Raw genomic sequence first — 20,983 nt, forward strand, 5'->3', positions numbered from 1 at the left:
AGATGCACTTACAGTGTCAGTCATACTCTAACAAATGGGTCAATAATAATCAGTCAGATGAGTTTAAAACTTTGGCCTGTAAGGAAGCACATTATTTAACTTCTTTTACCTGTATAACTTTTTTAAAAGTCAGCAAAAAGGGGACACATTCCTTTTGTTAACTTAGAACCAGTCCAGTGAAATGAACTGTCAGGCCAGCTGGGTCTCAGAGGACAGCACCATTAACTAAATAATCAGGCAATCAGCACTGGCCCCACACTCACATGCTCCACAATCAAAGTGGACTTGATGTTCTATTGTATTCTTTCACTCCCTTTCTCTGCTGCTGTCTACTGAACCTCATGGAGCTTGTGTAAAAAATCTCTTTCTACATCAAATGACATTTTAGGTTAGAAAAATGTGTAACATGGTGCCAAGCAGAAAAAAACTCCATAGGCCTTCACAGTCTTTTCATTTAGTGAGCGTATTTCCTCTTCTTTTTCCTTCAAATATTTGAATTTGTGGTAAAACGTTTTGAAATTTGGCACACTGATTGGGAACATTGTGTGATTTTCATCATGTCTGGGCCTTGAGCACTCTGGCACCACCTGCGAGTCAAAGCAGTGGTGCGTTTATACACCTCATTTTTGAACCATGCATACAATTGCCATGAATTGGCCTTAGAATTCATGTGATTGTGCCAGTTTCAAAGCACCATGTCAGTTTCCACCACGTATGATTTTATCTATCAAAACCAAATTTGATACCGTGAAGTTACTTAAGATTTAATCTTGACGAAGCTCAAAATATGTTTTACCTAATAACTGTTGATGCTTTTGGCCAAGCAAACTTTAACTCCTGCAAGCCAGTTATAATTTCATACATGATACAATCTTTTCAAATACTGATGGATGGACAAAATAGTCACTGGGGCTTTTCATTGGTTTGAATCTATCATTTCTCTGTAATTAACCACCAGAACCACTGAGGGGAATAATAGCTATATTAACTGCTTAACCTCTTATTCACAATTCTAATATAACTTGTACAAAACAACACATATGATACACATTTAACTCTCTTTAATAATTTGCGAAATTTGAGTACATTATATTGGACATTTACAAAACTACAGTACCAATGAGCATGCTGGACACTGCTAACAAGCCTGGTAGCATTCATATTATGTACAGCCCCACTCTGTTGACTTCAGATTTCATCGAGGTGCTCATGAGATAATGGAGCTGTAGCTGGAAAACATCAATTTCACACGGTAAACGTTTTCCTTCTTACTATTTTCATCATGTTCTTGATCTAAGAGACTGAAACAATAATTATGTTGGAGTTTTTCCGGTGGACAAGATGGTTTGTTCCCTGAACCTCTGGGTCGGGGAATGGGTCTGATGTCTATGCTTATGTGCCAAATTACAGTTTAGAGTACCCGGCCTTTTTGGAGTCCCTGGGAGGGGTGATTGTGGGTGCTCGACCTGGGGACTCTGTCGTCCCACTGGGAGACTTCAACACTCGTGTGGGCAACAACAGTGAGCCCTGTTGGGGCGTTTTTGAGAGCAACGGCCTGCATTCCGAGGGAGACTGGGAACATTGAGTCTGACTGGACCATGTTCAGCACCTCCATTGCTGAAGCAGCTGCACTGATCTGTGGTTACAAGGTGGTTGGTGCCTGTCGTGGTGGTAACCCACAAACCAGATGGTGGACACCAGAGGGGAACCAAGCCCCACAGGGAGTCCAAGAACAAGATCATGGATACAAGTGACGGAAATGAGCTTTCTCCAGGGTAGATGGCCTCTCCATTAGAGATAGGATGAGGAGTTCAGCCATTCGGAAGGGGCTCAAGGTAGAGCCACTACTCTTCCACATCGAAAGGAGCCAGTTGAGGTGGTTCAGGCAGGTGTCTTAGATGTTGGGTGAGGTGCCCTAGGCATGTTCCACCAGGAGGAGGCCCCGGGCAGCCCCACGACACACTGAAGAGATTATATCTCTCGGCTGGCGTGGGAACACCAATGTTCTTCCCCGGACAGGCTAGAGGAGGTGTCTGGGTAGAGGGAGAGCTGGGCTTCTCTGCTTAGGCTGCTGCTCCTGCGACCGAATAACCAGAAGAAAATGGATGGATAGATGGATGGATTGAATATGAGCCCATTTTTGCATTTTTCAGGGTTTTGATTGTAATAAAAATATATTTCTCTAAGTATTAGGGACTTGCCAGCACCATGAGCCACTCTATAACATTCAGGTATCTTCTAGCAGTAGTCAATCAGTAGCCACCACAAAAATCAGCTTTTAGTGCAGTACACAAACTGTATGCATGCTTCTGTTGTAGTTTAATTGTGCTTTTAAGGTCTAGTTTAGAAATAGACATGGCATGTATTAGCAGAATGTTAGTGGTTTATGGGCAAAATAGTCATCCTTATAATGGAAATTACAGGGATATTGTTGCTGTACTTTTAAAACCAATATATATAATAGTGTCCTACTTTGTCTATTGTTTTAGATGTTTCTCTAAATCACTTGTATTCATTTAGGACTATCGTCATGCAGCCTCCACCCCGCACTGGTTGCATTGCAGCCAATTTCTGTACAATAGGATTACTGGGAAGTGGAATGGCTCGCCTTGATCAGCTCTATCAGTTAACAGCTGTGTAAAGCTTCATCGTTATATTAAAAAACAGTAAAGAAAGACAAAGGACAAAGAAACGAGAGACTAAAATAACTTGTGACCAAGAAAGAAGCTGTGTCTGTTGTTTGGACATCTTTTTTGTTTTGTTGTAAACAATGAGATTTGTTTTGCTGTTATTTCTGTCTAAGCTGCTTTTTGTGCTCTTGTTTCCGCAAATATATTCACTATTGGTGGGGCTCAGGCAGCTCCTCCACACATAGCAACAGGTAAACAGGCGAGGTGATGCAGCAGTATTACACAAGGCACAGAGGTGTTTTTTTCCATTGATGGGATAAATTGTGGTTGGAAGAATGAGTCTGAATGGTCCTTTTTTAGAAGAAAAAAACATGTCTAAGACTGTTTATTTCAATATGCATGTTATAAAGAAGCGTAATGTTATACTGGGATCATAGCCATTGCCAGTTTTCTTGTAGGCACTTCTAAAATGTGTCATGACAAATTTGTCATTTTCATGCATTTCATGTCAATCAAATGTTAAAGGAAGCAAAAACAAAACTGTAGCTTTGGCAGCTTAAAAAGAGGGAATATTATATGTAAAAATGTGTAACTTCAACATATTTTGAAAGATTTTACAATTATCGAACATACTGTTTCTCCTTCAGACAGGTGTGCTTCAGAGAGAAGGAAGAACAGACAGGAACATGTGGGCTGCAGTAGCAAGACAGGTTAAACCACAACAGATGGGCAGAAACACGAGGACATCAACAACTCACTTGCCCCGAATCGATTCTACGCCATGCAATCATCTATCCTGAGAAGCAAACACTTACGCAGTAATAAGATAGTTTAAAGAAAGCATGTATATGATCACAAGCACAATACATCTTCCTTTGTCTTTTCACAAGAGATATGCTGCTTTTTCTCGACTTTTTTGGGGGGGGCTTGTTGCAAACAGAGAATCTCATCTCGTCTTAATGTAATTTCCACGGAGTTTCGAGTCAGCACATTCACAGTTTTGCACAGGCTGAACAGAAGTTAATCCACACCCTGCTCTGTCTATTTCTTGCTCTCATACCGTGTACAATATCTAATTTTAAATGGAAGAAGACTGATTTGAAAGCCTTTTATGTTAATTTTTCACGCCTGTGTCAAGTTGAAATGACATAACATAGTCTGCTGGCTTTCTCCCTTCGAATGGAGAAATGGCTGCACAAGCTCATCAAACTCATCAACGGCCTCATCAATGTCAGTCATCAGTGAAAGTCACACTCACTAAAACCTTCCTTGGTCCCATACAAAGAGTAGTGTGTGCGCACAAACACACAAAGTAAGTGGGCACTGCAAATTACAAGTCACTAAACAGGCCCTGTGATAAATGTAGTGGCACTAAGTAATGTGTGCATTTAGACAGTACACTCATCAGCTTGCCTCAACGTTTGCCAGCGGCTGTAAGTCAGTGCAGCTGGGTTCTTTATCCAACTGACTGGTGCATATGCATGCATACTTATCTCTCTGAGTGTCCATTTGTGCCTGTGAGTATCAAGATAGCACCATTTTGTGTGATTGAAAACCTCTAATTCTTCTCCTGAAAATTCTGCAATGCTTCCAAATGGTTTGAACATGATTTATATTATTATTATTGACCTGAAGCAAAGAGGAGAAAACCACTCTTGTGTTTTTACATGTATATGTGCATCTAATCTGAGCTGCCAACTGAGACAATGATGTAGACGGTATCATGATCTGAACTCAACTTTTGATCGTTGACTCTAGTTGATATACATGTGTCTGCCCATACTGTGAATGCATCTGTGGGCTTTTATGTCTGCTGAGCTCAGCACCTAAAGATGAAGAGCCAACGATGAAGAGCCACTAACACTGGCAGTCGACCTCTGAGCTGATAGGACAGGGTTAGGGGCACTTTCCAGGAGAATGGGCAACAGTCACAGCGCATTGCGGGTACGTGATTTTCTCCCATGTCTGGACCAGCCTGATAAGGCAAAAACGGTTGGCAAAGGATCAGGGGTTCCCACTCTTATTCAGCGTCCTCTCTCTGCTCGGAGGCTCTCTTACTAATCACATTGTTTGCGTGTGCTCTTCCTATTTTTTCGCTGCTTTACAACAGACCTTTTCACTCCTTTCCTGACTTATCGCCTCATTCTCTCAGCAACTCATTAGTGTCTTCAATCCTTAAAGTCTCTCTGCTTCTCCATCTTCCTGAAAATGGGCTGATTTTAACCCTCACTTTCCATTGTTGAAGCACTTCTCTAGCACTCATATTTTTTCTTTCCTTTCCTTTAGGCTCATTTTTCTTTTACCCTTGCTGTCAGGCTGTCAGCCCACAAAAAACTAAGATGTAGGGACATGTGCGCAATAAGGAACACTTGAGAGAGAGGGATACTGAATCCAGCCTGGAAATTCCACAGTATAACTTAAAGTGCTGGAATTTGACACTTTAAGATGCATTTATATACTTTTTTACTAATACTTTATTATTTACATACATACAAACCAATCAGCCTAGTTTTGTTCTTGCTATCAATTATATCATTAAATAAGAACTTGATAACAAGGATGATTTGAAAAGCACATGATTTCTTTTCCAATATTTGCTCCTTCTGTTTAACATTCAGCACTTAAGTGTAGAAAAAAGTCCTTTTGTGAACAGGTGACATAGGCATGTTGGATAAAGCACTTTGGGTGCTCAGGTAGAGTAGTATAACACTGTAAAAGAACCAGTACATTTACCATTTAGTTTAAAAAAAAAATGGATGTAACTGTGAAATGACATATTCATTGGGTAATGACCAATGACCGTGTGGTTTCATACCACAGATAATCTTTCATTTTGAAACATAGTGTAACCAATTTTGTATTTCATATGACCCAAAATGAATGACAGGAAGTGTTGATCGAGGTTAAAGGTCACAACAGAAAGCATAGACTTCTAAAGAAGCAAAAGTCTTTTTGCTACCACATTTATCGCCATCTGGTGGCCATCAGGTTTAAGGTACTTCCGTGTTGGCTTCATTTCTTTTGACCTGGAAGCTTTGTCTGTGTTGTACACTGTGTGGAATAAAGAGAAGGTGATGCACAGAAGAGAAATCGATAGGTTTGGGGTTTTTAATCTACATGTGATGTACAGTAGAGTCTGATTCATGGATGTAAAACAGCGGGTGGACTGCAGTAACACATGTAACCACTGAGAAGCAACAAGGCTGAATGGCAGCTCTTTTCTTTATACACCCATGAGCAGATCACACTGAAACTTCACATGTTCCTGGCTGTCCTAGTGTGTCATAATACCTGGTGTGTCATCGTGGTAAGGTCTAAGCATAATTAAGCCAGTGAATGTCTCATCGAATGCTCTGCTGCACCAATAACCATTCGACTGCCACTTTAATTGCTTTTCTTCCCCCTATTCCCATCTCAGCCATCTACCCCGTTCTATCAATCTATTCAATTCATAGGGGAACAATGTCTCCATACAAACATGCAAATATGGGCTATACTGTGTGTCTGCTCCCATGCATATCTGGGCTTGTGGGTGCATGCACAGAATTTTCACTTGACATCCAAATTTACACACATAGACATTAATGTATGCACATCTCTCAGTGGATGTGTACTTTGCATCCTCATGCGTACTTATGAGCTGGTGTCTGACCATAAAATGAGTCATGTATGTCTCTCGCTGCACCTGTGGTGAAAAGCTGTGGAGTGTGAGGTTTCCCCAAATAGCTACTCTCATTTACAGCCTCTCTGAGGTCTAGGCTTTCTTTGTCTGCCACTCTTGGCAGCTGCTACTGTTAAGCACCTGACCCTCTTTAACAGTGTAGCAGCTCATGACCCAAAAAATAGAGTCAAAAGCAGGAATCACAACAGGAAACACAGTTCAAAAGCCCAGATTTAATACACAAAGTGAGGTTTAGTGCACGGGTGGGCGGTAGGGGTGAGCGATATGTTAAAAATTTTCAACTGTCAGTTCAATGGAAGGCAAAACCCTGCAAAATAATTACAGTTGCTGGACTGAACCAATCACATATAGCCGATCTATTTATCCACTTAACTCAAGTAGTCACTGAGAAATACTGACAGGTAGTCTGTAAAAAGGCACAAAAAATGTCAGTCCAGTAGCAGCTTATTAATGGTATACATATCCAGGTACGTTATTACCTAGTTAAACTTTAGTGTAATAGAGAAAAGGGCAGCAACTTGAAGAAACTAAAGGGTACGACAAATAGAGATTACATAATAACAGAAGAAGTGAGTCAACAGAGCTAATGGGGGTTGTCACAAGGAGAATAATACATACAGACTTTAGGGAAAGATAGCTGCTTCTGCAGGACTTGCAAACTATATCAGGAAAAGGGCCAATATCATGGCTCAAACTCAAATATGGGGCAACATCCACCCCGAGGTAAAGGCATACATTAAGTCCCAAAACGGATGGAAAGAAACAGATGAATAATGTGAATCGCAGCAGTTCTACATGCTCCAGTACCGTATGTACTGAATTTGACCTCTCCTGATCGACAACTAAAAACAAGGACTTCTTTTTCTGCTTCAACCCATCTCCACTCAACCGTGCAATGTTTGAAAATCCTCCTGTCCCTTTACCTAGACCTGAAGGAGGACGGCTGAAATTTGTGTGTGAGAATTGTTGGCTCTTAAAATATAGCATTTGAATTCACAACCCAAAAAGAACAACCAGAAAACCTGATGTAATGCACCATGTGTGTTTTCCTGCTTTACCTTCAAAGGTCTCACCTGCATATTATTCTGTGTGCTATACTGCAAAGTCAGTTTGACATAACTGTGCATTATTTGTATTAACTGACTTAACAAAACCTTAAAACCTCAGCATTCTTTATTTACCAAAACAGTCTTCATCAGGTTCTGTGAGAACTTCACTAAAAGTGGGTGTTTTATGTGTCATTTTGCTATTCTTCTGCAAAAACTGACCAATGAAAAGAGCCGCCTACTTCATTTAGGAGGCGCAGGCGAGGAGCTATGAAGAATGCACCAAAATTATAATAGCATGAAGTAACTGGTTAAATGAATGCTTCAGTAAAACCTGTAAATTCCAGAGTTAAAATATTTTTATTATAAGTCAATGCATTTTCAATACTCATGTGTATTTTTACAGTTACTACCACCATCAGATGCGCTTTAACTTCAACCTTAATTGGCTTCATTTAAACAGGTGCATTTATACTTGGCATGGTCTCAAAATGAAGGTAGGCACCAATAAAATCTCAACAGTTTTAATAGTGTGAAAGTAACTTGGCAGGAAATTAGTACCAAGCATAAAAAGGCATACTGAAACAGATGTAAATCAATAAATTCACTTTCATATACTGTTCCCAGCAGCTTTGTGTCTTTTTTCCATGGTGTTACTAATACTGCTCAACAGGTTTGCTTATGCAATGTAATTATATACCTGACACCACTGGAGAAAACCTCCACTGGAGATGGTGGCGAGGTGCAACAGGCTGTTTCAGGTAAACATAGATCCACCTTCATGCCTCAGAAACCTCTGTCTTTATTCTGAAAACCTTATTAGTCTACAAGGTTATCATAGTTAACTAAAACCAACTAAAAACCAAAAACTTAAACTAGATGAATGAAATGATGAATGACATGCCTGTAATGTAATCTGTTGCATTTTTATTGTAATACCTGTGTTATTGTGCTGTTTTTCTGCGTTTTACTATGTTAGTTCTGTTTATTGTTACATTTTCAACATGTTTGTTCTTTGTTTACATCATTTCAAGTTTGTATTGTCATTTCTATCTCTTTTTAATTTCCATGATTCTATTCTTTTCTCAGTTTTAATTATGCCTTCTTTTGTACTCCATTATTATAATTATCAGTTTATTCCCTAAGTTGCAGTTTTTATGCCCTGTGTGTTTTCTGTGGCTCTGTTTGCATCTTAGATGTTTCCATATTTAGCTATTTCCTGTTTTATTTTGTTAGACTCTTATGTGCACTGTGTTTCGTTTTGCTTCCCTTGTTTGTTTTCCCTGACTGATTGCAGATGTGTACTCTGGTATTTCCCATTTCCCTAATTACATTGTGTATTTATAGCTTTTAGTGTCTCTACTCAGTTCTTTGTTGTGTCGATCTGTTTGTTTTGGTCTTATGTCTTGACTTTTATTTGTAAGGGTTGTGTTACCTGCCGCTAGCTGACTTTTCTACCACAGGTAAACCAAGGTTTATCTTTTGTTCATACATTCTCTTCTTCGATTTCTTCAGATTTTCTTAAATCTTGCCTTTGGCATATGCCTTCCATTCAATATTAATTAAGAAGAATAAAACTAACAATAAAAAGGTTCAAAAGGGTAAAACTAAAATGAATTGAATACAACAAGTAAAAGCAAAATAAGAATTAACACAACTATAACAAGTCTGCTAACCTATAAGCTAACTGACACATAATTAAAACCTCTGAATGTATGATCAGTATATTTATATGCTCTAAAACACAGTATATATCAACACTGTTAAATATGGAGAAAAAGAGGACTCCTTTTGTGTAATTTCATGGTTTACTGGCTTCGTGTTGACTGCAGGGTCCTGTGCTGTCACATTACTGCTTATTATCATTTCAATAACTGGCACTGGACTGTATACAGGAGTCAATAAAACTCGTTTACTGGCTGAAGTTCATGAAATGTCTGATTTCATAACCAATCAGTGGTCAGTACTTTACTAAGGGTTCGGCGACCAATCTAATTAAGGAAAAAAATGAGAAACTGAACAGGCAGTTCTCATTCATGTTCTTCATTAATGACCTCCAGCTCGATATTTCTTCATGGCACTGTGCCGCAGTGCCTCTCACCCTTGTGGAGTGGCAGAGATAAAGCTTCATTACATAAGGCTGCTGGCAGGACTGGGGCTCGTGCGATCAGCGGCCACAGCACCTGCCAGCAATCCCACAGAACACCGGGCACACATTCACCAATACACAGACTTCCTGCATCCTATTTTCTTTTCCTCCTTCCATCTGCTCATTCATTCCTGTATCCTGGCACAGCATTTCCCCTTATTTTCCATCTCTTATTGTGTCTTTTCTTATTTCTCCCTGTCCCCCTTCACCACCCATTCTCCCTCTCTCTCTTTTTCTTTGGGAAAGTGATGCATCCTACTTTCCTCCTGCCTTGTGGGAACACACTGAAAGGCAGGCAGAGCGAGCAGTGCTGTCTCTAGTTGTCCTCACAGAGTATATAATCCTCTTGATGTTCTGCCTCTGTTGTTGCGCACTCAAAAGGGAGGCACAATGTTCGAACATCCATACTGTATGTCTGCGCTGCACAAAGTATTTAAGAACAAAAAGATGAACTGTACAGCTGTAGAGAGCAATGCTGATCACTGTATACAATGATCTTTGCGCTTCATAGAACTGCATTCACAAATGGCAACCCATGCTTTGTGTTATAGCTGCACATGGGGACCATCATTCAAAGCAATCACACACTTAAAAGCCTTTCTGTGAAACACAAACTGAAATAGCTTCATGCAGTCACTGTTCATGCGAAAGACTTTATCACTGTATTCCGATTTTCTCCTTTATCTCTCCGCTAATCTGCTACTTATCTGGTCAAGCAGAGTGACCCTCATTTCTCCTTGCACAAAACTCATGTCTCACTGTAGCAGAGGAAGAAATTGAATTTTTATAGATACAGATTAATATACCGTAACTGAGCTGTCGGCTGCAGGAATTGGAAAAAAAAGATGAAAAGAAGTGGAGGGAAATCCTGCATAAACTACTGCAGAATTTTCCAAAGAATTCTCCTCGGGGGTTTACAACAGTGTTACTTCAGTACTGTGTGAACACGAAGAAAAAAATGATTACATGACTTAATAGTAAAATTGGGTTAGACAGAAAATAATACACCGAAATGCTAAATTTTGCAGGGCATGTAAAAGACAGAGTGCGCAGATAATTTAAAAAAAACTTTTTTTTAGAAAAAAACAACAACAATATTTTGGCACCCAAAGTGGTTAATCTAAAAGGGCAGTTATTCCTGCAGGATAGAGCTGTGACAACAGCAGATGATGAAAGTGTGACTTATCCTTAAAAGTTGGGACACTGAGGATGGAGTGGTTTGACTAGGCTTATGTGGCAACAGATGTATCAGATATATTGGAGAAGGGGCAAGAGGACAGAGATGACAAGAAGAGGAAAAAAAGGGAGGAGTAAAGTTTAGGGAGGAGGAGGGGGTGAGAGGAATCCAGAAGTGAGAGTGTGAGACTGAGAGATAGATGGGAGGACAAAAATAGCTCTGTGTGGCCATGCCGTTCACTTTCATTTTCCATGTCCCAGTATCCAATTTACAGTCATACACACACAGGCACATTTTTACACATCTCCCTCTGATGTCCTTCACGTACACAACTTCATCCCAAATTACCATCCCCCCTCTCTATGTCAGAAAAACACACACATCCTCATACATACGCACCATCCCATTTACAGCTGTGATAAATTGGGTCTTTCCCCACTTTTTTTTGTACACCTCCACATTGGCTCCCTTTTTTTCTCAGTCCCATTCATACACATCTCCATCCAGAATATTTTCAACAGATGGTGAAGTTGTACCTAGCCATGCACTTGGGGAAAGGAGTACAGTGGCACACACACATGCACATTCACAGACTGCAGCTGGTGGACATCCCCAGGGTGCCGTCCTCTTAGCAGTGCCATGAGATTTAGAGCTGCTCATTCCGTTTAAAGGGGACAAAAGGTAGAGAGATGGACAGCGAGAGGCTGAGGGGAAGGAAAGGAGACGGCACCATAGAGATAAAGGCTGAGATGAAGGAAAGGAAAGTTGGAGTGGGAAACAGAAAAGGAGAGGACAGTTTGCAAACATGCAGCTGTCGTTCCTTCAAGGCTCACAGTGACCTGCAGGAATCGAGTTTATTTAAAAAAAAAAAAAGAAACTTAGTGTTACAGCTGATCTTCAGACCCTTCTTGTCCACAGGCAGTCATGTGCAAACTGCATAGGTTTTTGTATTCTTGCACATGAGTGCATATGTGTGTCATTGTAGCTAAGGGAAAAAAGGGCCTAAGTCTTCCACTGTCTTCTTCCCAATTTCCTCCATCTTGCTAGAGAGGAGATCCACATCTATAAAAAGTCCTCATAAACCTCTAAACCAGAAGAAGGCTAATTGCACATGAGCTATAAAACAATATTGTCTCTCTGGTTTGCCTGTTTTGGTTAACCGAATGGGTGTACCGGTGTGTGCATAATGTTTGGCACCATGTGTATTATGTTCTGGGGTTCCTGTGTTCGTCTGATGATCCGTGAATGAAAACACAGGGTATCATTTTGGAGGAAGCATTCAGCTTCCCCAGTACAACTTAATATGCCACCACTCGCAGCTAATGACCTGAGTAAGATTGGCAACACAAAAATACTCCTTTGAACAACATACAAAATGGAGAAAAAGTGCTGCTGGGAGATGGATACAGGGAGAGACACAGCTGCTGACAAAGACCTAAAAACAGAGAGGAAGTGGGGAGTGAGGGAGGAAATACTGTGCAGGCAGCGGGAAGTGGTGCTGAAAAATGATCATCACAAATAGAGAAAAATTCCTACAGAGAGAAGAAAAATTCCCCACTTCCTCCCCAGCAAGTAATCTTAAACAAGTACACCTTATTTAACCTTGATTAAAGGATTACTAAATTCAGAGGGAGATCTAGACAGGTGTATGAAACTTGACCAATGATCTATCAAACTTCCAGTCACTGTGCAGCGCAGCAGGGTGCTGGACAGCTGAACAACACAACAATTTTGGAGTATTAATAAATCTGAGCGCCTGAAACAAAATTAGACATTTAAACTGCAGAAAATCATGCTGGGTGGAAAGTATTCCATTGCAAATCGACCAATATAAATGAGACCAGTTTAGTACTTTATGTGGCAAGCGTAACATAGTTATCAGTTTAACATGGGACAAAGGCTGGAAACAACAGGAAATGCATAGCTCTGCTCGTTTGAATAAAACATACTGAAAATCTGACAAATCGTAAGCTCACAGCACACGGTTACATTCGTTATTTTACCTACAGTGAGCTAAATGCCTGCCCTTTGGTTTATAATTCATGCACATACATGAGAAGCCATCGATTTGTGAAGTATTGAACTGCTTCCATGCAGGAAAATGTTAATGCTCCATCAAAGCATATGCCTGTCAATCTATCCAAGATGTTATTATTCCCAGGGTGTCAAATGCTGATGCCTTCTCGGAGCCACTGGCATCCTTTGGCACAGATGGAGTCATGCACAGGTTGGAGCAATATTGAAAACAGAGAGCAAGCACTCATTTTTTTTAAGAGACAAAGATGGGTTAAAGAGGCAGGTCGGGGTTAGTGTGGAGTACATTTCAAGACTGTAGTTAGTTTAATTTTGTTTTCGTTAACAGGTGTTTAGTTGGGAAAGAAAAGACAGTGGTTTGGGTTAACATATAATTCTGCATAGAAACAAATTCATCCAAGGACACCTAGTGCAATAAATTGTATTGCTAAGGGATCCTGAACAAATATCCACTTGTGACAAGTTCTAGCTTTAAAAATAAAGCAAAATGATGAAAAAACAGCAGCCAAGTAACATGACAAGATGGCTTTTTTTTCTTTGTGGTGAGCTGAGTTGAGATGAAGAGACAGAGTCTGAGAGGATACTTATTAGAGTGGCAGATGAAGAAGTAGGGAGAAAACAATGAGAGCAGGACAGAGAGAAAGAAGAGGGAGAGCTGATGCTCAGCGCAAAGGCACGACAGACAGAGAGCACTGTTCTCACTGATAAAAGCTTTGTGTTAAAATTTGCTTCCTATTAAAACAATTGTATTATCTTTAAATACTTTTCATAAATAAAGACGCCGTATTACCTATGCTGCATCTGGTTGCCGCACTGCAGCTTCAGCTCTCCAACACAACAATCAAGGTGCTAGATGTTTTTTCAATAACGGTCACACTGTGTTGCTGTGTGAAGACTCTTTTTTTTGATTATGTTGTTAAAGTTCAAGAAAAAGCTTCACAATGATGAATGTTCGCTCAAGATTCACCATATGTGCATATGTAGTCTAATACAAACGGAGTAAAAAATAACAAGAAAAACAGTTTCTGTTTTTATTTGATTTCTTAAAATGATAAAGGTTAAATTACTGTAACTGCTTATGCAAGCGATATCACCGCATGCACCTGAGAAAAATATCAAATCAGCCAATATGCACAGTGTGAAAACAATAACATTCAATCCACTCAGTCTGTTGCCTTTGCATGATAAATGGCACCTCAATTTTAGCAAGCGGGCAGGTTGGCTGCGAAAAATAATAATTCTCTATCAAGTTTTTGAGTGTTGAACTGAAAGAATGAACAGCTCACACTAATGTTCCCCAATAAACGAGTGGCTTGCACAGCCTGTATAATAGGTTCTAATCTTACAAACATGACTCAGCCTTTCATATACACACAAAGATACACGCCACAATTACCAAGGCCGTATCAATTATTCATAGACTACCACATGCATAGACAGCAATGCCTACACGGCCATTCCCATGAGTTTGTCGGAGGTTTACACAGGTGACACTGTCAGTGCAGACTTTAATAAGGCCATTTTGCATGTTTGTAACTCACACCCATTGAAATTGACACTGAAATCTGCATCATTCTAGTTATATTATAGTCTGTATTATATAAGAAAGATTAAGAAAAAAAGATTAGTTGAGCGCATCTGCTCTACCCAATCACATTATTTAACTCTAACTAAAGGAACAGTGCAGTTATATACATATATATATATATATATATATATATATATATATATAGTTGTTAATTCATACAAACTGTTGGTAAGATAGAATAGATGCTATCAGGGCTCGAGTGACTAAAAAATCAAATCAAATGTGGCCATGATTTGGACTGTGTGTCCCTGCAGAGTTTCAGATGAGAGTGTGACCTGCTGAGCTGTCCGTGGTGCTGATTTAAAAACTTGAGACTAATCTGACTGAATGTCACTTGCACTGTGAAAGTAGAGCTGATTGTATGGCTCCAATTCAACCCGAGCAACACTTGATTGATTACACACACTTGAGTAACAATATGGGAGAAGCTCTCAGATGATTATACAGGCTCTAATTTTAGTTTCGTTTTTCCATCTTGCCCTCACACCTCACGTTGGCATTTCATGATCCTAACACCCCTGGCAATTACGTGAGCGAATGTGAAAACGGAAATGCATTGAGTATTTATTGATTCACTGTTGACCTATTGATACACCCGCTATTGATTGCAGCAAATCACCCCCCACCTCCCAAGCATCCATGCATACTGACATCCAATAATCCAAACAAACACGCCTTGTTAAAGTGATTTATCGCACTAGTTCTGCATACTGACAGGTAACAGCTTTGAAGGGGGCCAAACCAACTGTTTGGACTGGTTGCCAAAACCTCGCAACATTCAATCGATGTTATTTTCGGTACATCCGTACGTAATAAAACATGTCAATTTCTTGTTTCAGTATAAGCAGGTGGAGGGTGGATGGGTGATGGATAGTGATGGAAAGTGGTCCAGTCTTGGTGATGGATGTGCAGGAGGGGTGAGTGACTGCCACTCAGAGAGACACTCTCTGAAATCACAAACAAGGTCTGCATGAAACCAGTTAATTGCAAAGAGATACAAAAAACAAAAGTGCTATTTAGTAAACTCTAAAGGAGTCAGTAGTTTTATTTATTTAATTGTTTTTCTCATTTACACAGAGCCAGACTTGCTTTTGTTTTTCCCCCATGATTCCTGATCTTCATGTAAATCTCATCTACTTATTGGGTCGATATGTTAGTGGTATACAGCAGATATTCTTCTGTGACTCTTGGCAAGGCCTAGAAAAAAAGATACTTTTTCCTCTAAATAAATAATTTACTAGAAGGAATAAGTACAAATTCATGCCAACAGTAATGTTGCTGAGTTTGTAAAGTTGCAAATTCAATTCCCCTTCTCCCTCCTTTCTCTCACTCCATATCTGCACACTGTCGAATGGTTGCAGCATAAAATAAACCTGCAGCTGTATAAGGTGAGCGTGAAATTCAGCAGCTGCAACCTCAATGCATAAAGCAACCTGTTGTACACATAAACATTACAGAATACAAATTCTCTGAGTACAGTGTCAGACTTTCTAACCGTGTATGCAAAGTTCGTGAAGCGCATGAGGAGCATTCATGACTTATTGTCCTCATACATACTTAAATGGCCCCCCTTCCATCACCGCTGGCATATATTTCCCACATGTAAGTTTACGGGCCAAAGGTCAATGTTTTGAGTTCATAACTCTACTGCTTGTGTCAAAGTGTGACCGGTGAATAGCAGGATGCGATTATCATTATTTTGTGCGCGTGTCACTGATGTTTGTTCACTAGCACGTGGGGATTTTCAACAGTAAAAGCTGGAGGTGGTTTGCCAAATTATACATTTATTCTGAAACTGCAGGTCCTTTAAGCATCAAATCTCATACATTATTCAGCAGCTGACTGGTAGGTAGATTCGTGTACTATCTGTTGTATTTATTCAGGACAAGTGCATTTTTCGATTGAAAAAAGAATGCATTGTTTCCTCAAGCTGGTCTCTTGTTTAAAGATCCAAATATTTAGAAAAAGCCTAAAAATACAAATTTACCGACAGCGGTTTTAACTACCTATGATGCTGTGTGGAAGCGTGCCAAATAGGAAATATAGCCTTTGTGCGCCTGAATAAAAGGAATGAGGTGTTAATTGGCAGCTTATGTTCTCGTTTTGGCTCATTAGGACGATAATGTTTTAATTGAAATCTTACAACTGCAGCATTTGCTGGGTAATTGAGACATAAACAAGGGCAAGCTTTGAGACATCCTGCAATTCTGAGGCCTGTTTACACCAGGAGAACGAAAGTGAGAAAAAAAAAGGTGGTGGGGGGGGGGGCCCTCCCCTTAGGCGTGTGTGACAACATGCTGTTTCCTCCAGTTTCATTCAACACTCAAGTAGCATTTGGTCAACACACTAGGAACTGTCAGGATGTGTGCAAGTATGAGAAGACGAGTTTGGTTACTTTGGGAGAAAGAAGACTGACTGAGCACACTCTCGCCTTGAAGTACTTGTGAAAATAGCGCTTTTGTATTTAGTTTAGTCAACTAACTTGACTACATTTGTAAAAACTATAAGAAACAATATTTTTGTGTTTACCTGCACAGACAAAGAAAAAGATAAAGAGCAAATTATTAGTCCTTCCTTTTTTACAATGCCATGTTATGCACATTTCCCCAGTTTAAATAAACCTGGTAACAACAAAATGCACACAAAGAGCCTGATGTATTGCGCGTATTACGGGTGTCATTAACCATGAAAATTTTAATCAGATAATCAGAGCTTGGTAATTGGAAGAATCCCTGCCGACCCAATCTGTATGATTTATCAGGATATGGAAATGAGGCACAACGTGTTTTATACTGAGGGAGTCTGATGCAAACACTCAGATCAGTCAGTAAAAATTCAGTTTAAACACTTCAGCAGCTCCAACTATCATCTTACATTTAAGAGAGGCACACACACATACACACGTACACTAAAAGTATGTGTGAGGAAGAGGGTACTTCATATGTCATTTATTTAAAAAGGGCTAATCTCTGTAATTGAGATTTATTGTATCTCCTTTACTGGAATTACTGTAGATACAAAAATTGGTGGTGCCACCTATGGGTGACAGTGGCCACTTTCGTCCTTATATATATATATATATATATATATATATATATATATATATATATATATATATATATATATATATATATATATATATATATATACACATATATATATATATATATATATATGTATGTATATATATATATATATATATATATATAAACTTTTAACACCCAGCACGCCCCTGCAGGCGGTTTATCTTTCAAGCTCGGGTCCTCTATCAGAGGCCTGGGAGCTTGAGGGTCCTGTTCCCAGGACTGTACTCTTCTGGACAGAGATCTCCGATGTTATTCCCGGGATCTGCTGGAGCCACTCGCCTAGCTTGGGAGTCACCGCACCTAGTGCTCCAATTACCACGGGGACCACCATTACCTTCACCCTCCATATCCTCTCGAGCTCTTCTCTGAGCCCTTGGTATTTCTCCAGCTTCTCGTGTTCCTTCTTCCTGATATTGCTGTCATTCGGAACCACTACATCGATCACTACGGCCGTCTTCTTCTGTTTATCTACCACCACTATGTCCGGTTGGTTAGCCACACACCATTTTGTCCGTCTGTATCTGGAAGTCCCACAGGATCTTAGCTCGGTCATTCTCCACCACCCTTGGGGGCATCTCCCATTTTGACCTCGGGACTTCCAGGTTATACTCGGCACAGATGTTCCTGTACACTATGCCGGCCACTTGGTTATGGCGTTCCATGAATGCCTTGCCTGCTAGCATCTTGCACTATATATATATATATATATATATATATATATACACATATGTGTGTGTGTGTGTGTATATATACTGAATATCGCACGTGTCACATTCATATCAGTCGTTTTATTTTTAAATTCTATTTTTACTGTTTAAAAGAAAAACTCCCAAACATAGCCACTCCTCACAGCCAAACTAGACATTCTGCAATAGTGTACCTTTTTATGTAACAGATTTATTTTTAGAAATTTTTTTAGCAGCACATGCCATCCTCCATTTATTTTGCATAAGATAGGAGTGTTATCTATGCTTTATGATTATGAGAAGCAACAGAATAAAAAAAGGAAGCGAAAAAGAGAAGAGGCAAAATTTGGCAACGATGGGATGACCACTGGAAATTGACGACTTCATGAAGAGAATTATTTAATATATGTTGCGGTTCTTTTACATCCTATAACCCGAGAGGACGCATGAATATAATGGAAATATAACACATCAACAACATCCCATTATGAACAAAAGTAAAGTACAAAGCACACAATCAAACATGTGGAAGATAAGAAAGGCTGTCATGATGAAAAGAAAAAGAACAGATAAAGGTACACGTGTGAAACAAGCTGAGGATTACAGGTGCACAGAACACTAAACAAGATTTCCAATTTTCTGTCTAATATTATTTTCCTTTTTCACACTTTATCCAACAAAGTCTACACAAAATCCCAGGCTTACACTTGTAAAAAGTTCAATCTTGCAAAGATGTGATCGTTTTGAGAGAGAAACAAAGGCTCTGACAGAGACAAACATATTATTAAACCTGTATCGCAAACCATAACCGGCATAAGAGGGCTTTCATATCAGTCCACATAAAAGAGCAAGTTTCACATGGGGCAACAATCTGTGTTTTGTTTGACTCCATTTCCACACCAGACCATAAAAGATACCCAAGCTAGAGGTACGTCAGCAGGTTAGGTTTCTATTTGCAGAAATTACATGTTATTGCATCACTGGTTAGCTTCGAGAAGACACGGATTGTGAAAGTTTGTAGCATGTAGAAGCATGTTTGTAAAACCAAACTAAACTAACTAAAGAAAACAAGATTTTAGATTTATTTAAAAAAAAACAAAAAAAAAACTTCTGGTTTTATACAATGAAACACACTGAAAGAGTACGCCTGTGCATGGAAAAGCTAGAGGTAAGAGGGAAGCTTCATATGGAAAAATGGTCCATTTTCAATCCCACTCGCTGTTCACACAACCCAGCACTAGTACCCGTTTGCTGCAGTGTCGATAACTATATGTTTATACACCTATGCATATACACCACTGTGCCCACACATGGAGACATCTCTGGCAGCCTATAAAAATTGTTGTCACACACACATGAATTTAAGTATGCATTTAGCAGCAGGGGGCAGGTCAGTTAGAGAGGCCTGCAAGGAAAGTGCTTGCCAAGCAGAAATTTCCAACAATAATGAAAGGTTATTAGGTTAATTTCATACTGACAGCCTGATGTCTCCCTGGGAGGATTCACATAAACTGTTTCAGTAGTTGCAGGAACCGTAATCCTCTGTAGTATAGCTTCATCCATGGTGCCAGTACAGGTGAGGCAAAAGGATCAGCTGTGTCTGTTGATGCCTGTAAACATAACCTCAAAAATGAAAACTCAGCTGCTCAAAAGCAGCACTATTTATAGGAGTCATCCTGAAGCAAAGATACACTCAAAGTGAGGCACTTTGTACAAAATATCGAGAAGGTAATTCTTATGTGTACATACGAAGCACTGTGGCAATGGTGCTGTCAGACTTAGAGCATCTTTGTGTGAAAGACATACAGTGCCACCACAACATCAACTATTGGTTTGTGGACTACAAATAAGAAGCCTTGAGTTTTGGCTATCATCATTTTGGGATTAAAACTAAATATTATGGGTGAAAATGACTGAAAACTCACCAACTCTAAAGTTTATCATCCATTTTGCACTAAATGTGACCAGAGTGTGCAAAAATGAATATCATGCTGTATTTAAAAAGATCTGAAACTCAATCTTGAGAACATAAACTCATCTGGAACATGTTAACTGGGGTAACAAATCCAGTAGGAATTAAAATCACTTCCTCAAAGATTTCTTTACAATCAGACTTCTTCTTGGAACCAGAAGAGCGCCCCTGCTGGTCATTAGAAAGAAATGGTTTTCTTTTTAGACCTGGTGGCTACTTGGATCTTTCACATACAGTCTGTGCTTTATAAGATAAAAATATGTCCTGATTAGCTATTGGATGACCCAGGGAATCATTTGTTACACGAAATTCAAAAAGTCTCACTTTCCATCCTCTGCTACAGCCAGATAAAGCTTAGGTGGGTAAAATATTATTTCTTCTAATCCAGAAGTGAAACTCTTGAGTCTAAAAATCTGTTTGGCAAGTGTTTCCACGAATAAGAAGAAATGTTCCACCAAAAACATTTGTATCAATTCACTGATGTTTGGAGTGTTTTCACTTACACAAACATTTCACTCTTGAAATAAAATTGCCTGAAAAAAAACCTCTCATGTAAAGTTTCACAACACATGCTAAAACACACACACACACACAAAACATCCTAATGCACATACAATGATTTTGCTGGCTGTGTGGTTCAACATCACAGCAATACTGTTGTGTGAGACACTCTGATAAAGCTAGATCAAAGGACATTGAAGAAGAGCCATTCAAGACCTCTGACAATAGACCGTCTTACAGAGTGCCTGTAACTGGTTTATGAAAGCACAGAAATGCATAAAAAATAGGATTTAGGTAACAAATGTCAGTAAGCAAGCGTTATAAAGACTGCACTGTAGATTTGCAGAGGCTACAAATCACACTTACACAAAGGCAGCCACACATGCTCAGGCACACAGATGAATTTACAATTGTTCACCAAAAAAAATAAAA

At 39.5% G+C, this 20,983-nt stretch overlaps 1 protein-coding gene across 16 annotated transcripts in view; it reads right to left on the minus strand.

The window, feature by feature from the left end:
- Positions 1-20,983, minus strand: part of trpm3 (transient receptor potential cation channel, subfamily M, member 3) — a 155,857-nt gene that overhangs the window by 95,589 nt on the left and 39,285 nt on the right. The gene's annotated exons all lie outside the window — the stretch shown is intronic.

Source organism: Simochromis diagramma, unplaced genomic scaffold (genome assembly GCF_900408965.1).
Source record: "Simochromis diagramma unplaced genomic scaffold, fSimDia1.1 OVJJ01000822.1, whole genome shotgun sequence".
NCBI lineage: Eukaryota > Metazoa > Chordata > Actinopteri > Cichliformes > Cichlidae > Simochromis > Simochromis diagramma.